This window comes from Gracilinanus agilis, chromosome 3, assembly GCF_016433145.1.
Source record: "Gracilinanus agilis isolate LMUSP501 chromosome 3, AgileGrace, whole genome shotgun sequence".
NCBI lineage: Eukaryota > Metazoa > Chordata > Mammalia > Didelphimorphia > Didelphidae > Gracilinanus > Gracilinanus agilis.
This window is the reverse complement of record NC_058132.1, coordinates 440,996,514-441,002,999: the sequence shown is the minus strand read 5'-3', so window position 1 is coordinate 441,002,999 and position 6,486 is coordinate 440,996,514. Positions and strand designations below refer to the sequence as shown.

At 31.9% G+C, this 6,486-nt stretch overlaps 1 pseudogene; it reads right to left on the bottom strand.

Moving 5' to 3' along the window:
* Positions 1-3,144: 3,144 nt before the first annotated feature.
* On the bottom strand, positions 3,145-3,745 carry LOC123241682 (annotated as a pseudogene).
* Between the last annotated feature and the right edge of the window lie 2,741 nt (positions 3,746-6,486).

Below are 6,486 nucleotides of genomic sequence, written 5' to 3'. Positions count from 1 at the left end.
TGCCACTACAAAAAGAGTTGCTAAAATATTTTTGTATTAATAGGTCCTTTTACCTTATTTCTGATCTCTTTGAGATACAGACCCAGTAAGTGGTACTGCTGAGTCAAAGGATAAGCAGAGTTTTATGGCCCTTTGGGCACAGCTCTATATTGCTCTCCAGAATGGTTGTATCAACTCATAGTTCTACTAATAGTGTTTTAGTGTCCTAATTTTCCCACATCCCTTCCAACACATCATTTTCTCTTTTGGTCACACTGATAGGTGTAAAGTGGTATCTCAGAGTTGTTTCAATTTGCATTTCTCTAATCAATAGAGATTTGGGTCATTTTTTTCCATATAGCTTAATTTCTTCATCTGAGAACTGCCTGTTCATATCCTTTGATCATTTATCAGTTGGGAAATACTTTGTATTATTACAAATTTGATTCATTTCTCTATATATTTGAGAAATGAGGCCTTTGTCAGAGACATTTGTTAGAAAAATTTCCTCCAATTTGTTGTTTCCCTTCTAATCTTGGTTTTGATGGTTTTGTGTGTACAAAACTTTTAAAATTTAATGTCATCAAAATTATCCATTTCATTTTTCATTATGTTTTCTGTGTCTTGTTTGGTCATAAATTCTTCTTCTATCTATAAGTCTATATTTTACTAAATTTTACTATTTTACTATAAAAAGGTAAACTTTTTCATGTTCCCTTAATTTTTTATGGTATCCTCCTTAATTTCTAGATCAGTATCCATTTCAGCTTCATCATTAATGTTGATTTCCTGACCTATTCCATTGATCCACCACTCTGTTTCTTAGCTAGTAGCAGATGTTTTGAGGATTACTGCTTTTTAGTACAGTTTGAGATCTGGCTAAGTATGGAGGAGGCTAGGCCTCCTTCATTTTAAAAAATTAATTCCCTCAATATTCTTGACTTTTTGTTCTTTCAAATGAATTATTATTTTTAGTTCTAGGAAATAATTTTTGGGTAGTTTGATTCATATGGCACTGAATAGGTAAATTAATTTAGATAGGATTACCATTTTTATTGTATTGACTCAGCTTATCCTCAATGGGATATTTTAAAATTTACAACCATACCAGGCGATCTGAAAGCATTGGAAATGAAGCAAATAAAAAGAAGTAAGCAAAAAAAAAAGGACAAAATTCAAGTAGTTGTGCTTTCATTAGCAAAGTTACATCTTAGATAGAAACTTAGATAACCAACCTTCCATGTCTTTCTTAGTAGATGAGTAGCTAAACTTTGTGAATGGCCAAACTTCTGATAACAAACTTCTTTTAACTTAGCTATGCTGGTCCTTATAAAGCAGAAAAATATTGCTGGTTTGGGCAGTTTGATAAGCTCTGCCAGAGTTTGTTTTCCTTTAGCATTGCCTTTGAAGATTGAAGATCATCACTGTGAAAATAAGGACATCGCTTTAGTAGAGGAAGAAAGATACAATTCAGATAAATGTATAATAGGCTCTGTAGCTCTTGCATCTTTTAGTCAATTGTGTGAATATAAATATATGGTCTGCCACTGAACACTATTTGTAAAGCCTGCTGTTACATTTCCATATCTTTATTAAGGATGACTTCAATTCATGCATAGATTATTCTCCATAAGATGTGGCTTGAAAATCAATGTTTCAGTGCCATCAGAATTGCATCTCCTCCAGTACAGAATTCCTCTTTCTATACTTGGGCTACACTAGCTGATCTTTCCATCTTTACTTTCTTTAAGGTTATTTATACTTCCTCATGCAACATATCAAAAACTCTGATGTTGGGGTCTATGTGATTGTTCCATTTTCTTTGATGGAGAAAAAAAAAGTTCTATTAAAGAAATCACCATTTTAAATCTCATTGTTGTTTTTCTAGTTTTATGCTTAAATGCTTTTGGGATGATCTGGCTTAAGTAGGTCTTTATTTTAGTTTTCTCTTTACTTATTCCCATTGCTGATTTTCACTGTTTTATAAGGTATCACATCTCATTACACTTCTTTAAGATTTTTATGAATAACTATACTTAAAACAGTTGTTGCCTTGGCTGCCCAATATCTTGGCTTAATAAGGAGAACATGTGTTTTTGGCTTAATGTGATTTCTAGACACATGGCCTCCTCTATAGGAAATAGATTTTATATCAGCTAAGCTTTTTTAAGTCATGATAATGAGTATCGATCTGATTTATATTGACCTTTTTTGTATCAACATCTTATTTAGATGGCTCAAGTTGGTGTTTTTTTCACTTGCATGGCATATAATATTGTGTTTAAGCTTTTCTCTAACAAGTCAGTGGTCTGACTGTATCCAGAGAAATGATTCAGAAATAACTTCCATGTTATTAGATAGTAATTTCTTGTCTGTAAAAATATGGCCATTTCCTTTTATTTTGATGTTATTTGGAGTTCATCATAACTAGTGCCTCATGATTCTCCTCTAGAATAAAGTATTTTTGAATCTATAGGCCTGAGAGTTATAGAAATAGTCTACAATACTCTGTCCTCTCTCATTTCTTACTTTAGAATTATGCTTTCTGAAATATTGCTTCATCCTCCTCCTTTCTGCTCACCTTTGCATTGAAGCTATAGACTCAGCTCTATAGTATAGAGCATTTAAATATATGCTGATTTAATTTGTAATATTATTACTAAGTTCTTTGTAGAATTTCTCAGTCTCTATCTCTACAATATGTGTCTACACATTAGGGAGCAATTATTTTTAGGGTTTCACTTATGCAAATACATCTTGAGAAATGTATGTATATCATCATAATTATCAACTACAAGAAGTATTTGTTAAGTGCTATATAGCAGGCATGCTAAGTACTGGGGATTCACAGAAAGTCAAAAGATAGTCCTTCCTCTCAAGAAATTCACAGTCTAATGCAAAAGATAGCATACAAAAAAGTATATACCAACAAGTTCTATCTGTCTGTCTGTCTATTGAGGGAGATTATAAACACTTCTTGTCAAAGGTAGATTTTATCTGGGACTTGAACAAAGTCAAAGAAGGCAGGAAGTGAATTTTAGAATGGAGGAAATTCCAGGCAAAGGGTTAAAATAATGTTTCTTTTCTTTTTTTTTTTACATAGTTTATGCTTTGATGAAAAAAATTCATATTATCTTCATGGATGAATATCATCTATAGTGCCTTTTATTCCTTCTTTTTGTCAGCAGAGACATTTGTCTTTGCAGTACCCCTGATTTCATTTTTTTTTTCATTCCTTTTGCTGTTTTCTTCTTTTTAACCCTCACCTTCCATTTTGGAATGAAAACTATGTATTGGTTCCAAGACAGAAGAGTGGTAAGGGCTAGGCAATGGATATTAAGTGACTTGCCCAGGGTCACACAGCTAGGAAGTATCAGAGAACAGATTTGAATCTAAGATCTTTCATCTCTGAATCTTAATCCACTGAGCCACCTAGCTGTCCCCCTTTTACTGCTTTCTTGATGTCTTTCTTATTATTCATGCCATTCCTTGCAAATCTGTGCTTTTGTTCATTTTTCTCTGCATAGTCAAAGGAATCATAAATCATGACAAAGCCTATTGTTTTGCCATCACCAAAATGGTTTTTGAAAATCCAAAGACAAAAATGACATCTGGAATTGTCTTATATATCTTGAGCAGTTTTTCTCAGACTTTCAGTCTTTGATACTGTAGCCTTTCTAGAATGAAGGACATCTGTAACATGTTTACATTGAAGAAATCTGTTTGTCATGAACTTCCTGGGTCTTATGGCTATAGTGTCATTCATAGTGTCATCCAGCTCCCTGAGTGACAGGAGAGGAAAAAAAGGGAAATAATGTTTCTTCATTGTATATATGATAGAAGTAAGGCCAATTTGTTGATTTTCTTTTGTTCTTAGGTTTCAATTATCATGAGAATGACAACATTTATATAAGTCAATTCTTCAGTAGGATGTCCACTGGTTGGTTTTAGTATAAGGTCTTCATTTAAAGCAACAATAAATGGTCTAAAAATTGGGTTATTAAAATGTAGCTCCTAGCAATGAATTTTTATTTCATTTATTTCATATGTATTGGAAGGAGGGAAAGATCATGGGAGGCAGGAGACAGGGAGAGCCTGGAGGGACTGTGGTAAGACAAGCACATTAATATTTAGTTAGTGGAGTTGTAAATTGGTCCTTCCATTCATTTTACAAAGAAATACACAAAAATGTTGAGGAAGTGATTAAAATGTTCATATTCTTTAACCTAGAGACACTACTGGTATGCTTATATCAAAATAGAGGTAAAAGAAAGATAGCATATACACCAAAATATGTCTAACAACTGGTTTGTGGTAATAAATGACTGTTGAGATCAAGGAATGATAAAACAAATTGTGGTATACAAATGTAATAAAATATTACTGAACTCTAAGAAATGATTATGAAAAAATTAGAAAAGCATGGGAAATGAACATGAACTAATATAGAATGATATAAATTGAAACATGAATTTATGGAAAATTAATGTTACATATTAGTATAAGTTGAAAGAACTCAAAAGAGAAACTGAATATTGTATAATTATAATGACTACACTTCGCCATAGAGAAAATGTACCTTTTTAAAATCTTTGTAAGTATTGAGGGAACAGACAGATTATTAATGTGAAATATTGCAAATGATGTCAAATATGTTTAATGTATTTGTTCTGCTCATTTTCTTTTTAATGTTTATATTATTAATTACAAATAATATTCATTGGTGGGGGAATATATATATGCATATATATATGAATAAATGAAGATTATCTAAATCCAAAATATATCAATTAAAAAATTATAAAAGAAAAGCACATATAGAAAGGAGAAAATATAATATGTTTGGAAAAATCATATATTTTTACTTCATATAATATGTGGACTATTTATATTTTCTAAGATTTGAACCTCTAGATTGTACCTCTTTATACATCTTTTTTTTTTTTTTAAATTTAATTTTAAACCCTTAACTTCTGTGTATTGACTTATAGGTGGAAGATTGGTAAGGGTAGGCAATGGGGGTCAAGTGACTTGCCCAGGGTCACACAGCTGGGAAGTGTCTGAGGCCGGATTTGAACCTAGGACCTCCTGTCTCTAGGCCTGGCTCTCAATCCACTGAGCTACCCAGCTGCCCCCTCTTTATACATCTTTAAAAATAACCTCTAGCAGAGATATTTCTAGACTACTAAATAAACACATACATCTTTATGTTGAAATATATGGAGTTGTAGAAATGTGGCTCAAGATTGTTTGCTAAAAGAAATTTATGTGATTATTTCAATAAAGAAGCTATCTATTAAATAATATAATTTAAAAGCCTTTAAAATGGATTTAGAGGATATAATTTTCCTTAATAAAGCATAGATTAAACAAAGATACCTATACACTATGCCTTAAAACAATAACTATCTCTCTCTTACACACACATATATATATGACTGTACTATGTAAAACTTGTGACACCAATGCCATTTTCTAAATGAGTGGGATAGAGAGAGCATAAGAGTCAAACTTATGGCCCCTTAAAATGTTACTAAGTATAATCTAATAGTTTTCCCATTATTTTTGAAGTTAATTTAAGTTTTTATGCTAAAACAATTTAATATTCTTAATGGAAAGATATTTAAAGAAACCACTTACCATTTTAAAAAGTTGGGATATTTTCAAAAAAGTACATAATGAAATAATAAATACGTGTTTCACAATGAGGTACACTGAATCACTTGGGTTCTACTTCAATTTTGAATTTTCTTACGGTTTTGATTTAAAATTTTAATTACAGAACATCTGATGGAATATTTTAGTTCAGTTTTCCAGGTTAAAAAAAAACATACTGAGGTAATGCTTTAGAATTCAATTAAATTAATACTCATTTTGAATAAGCACCATGACTCTATTTAATAGGCATTCTTTAATGGTGACTATCATGGGTAGTATGCTAAGGAAATTGGAATTTTTATCTGTTAGAGAAAGGTTTCGGGGGAAGTAGTCATGTATATTGGCTAGGGTAAAGTATTAATGGGAATAGTTAGAAGAAAGTTGGGAAAGGGAGAATTAAGTTAGTCTTTGGCTCAGTGGAAGGATGGGAGTGAGATGTTATCTTTCAGGAATAATGCCACACATTATATATCTACCTAGAGAGGCAGTTAGGTATAGAATATATGGATAGAATCCTGAGCTTGGAGTCAGGAAGACCTGAATTCAAATGCAGACTGACACTTAGCTTTGTGGTTAAGTCACTTAACCTCTGTTGGCCTTAGTTTCCTCAACTCTAAAATAGGGATAATAATAGCACCTATCTTATGGAGTTATTGTGAGAATCAGATGAGATATATCTTAATCTAGTGCCTAGCATACAGTAGATGCATAAAAATGCTTTTAACCTCCTACTCCCCTCTCCTACCACCAAAGGAAAAAAAATTATTGTGGAGACAGTAACCGTAACCGTATCAGATCCAGCACCTTATAATTTGAACTGAAATACTTTCCAGCCATTTCCATTGCTTT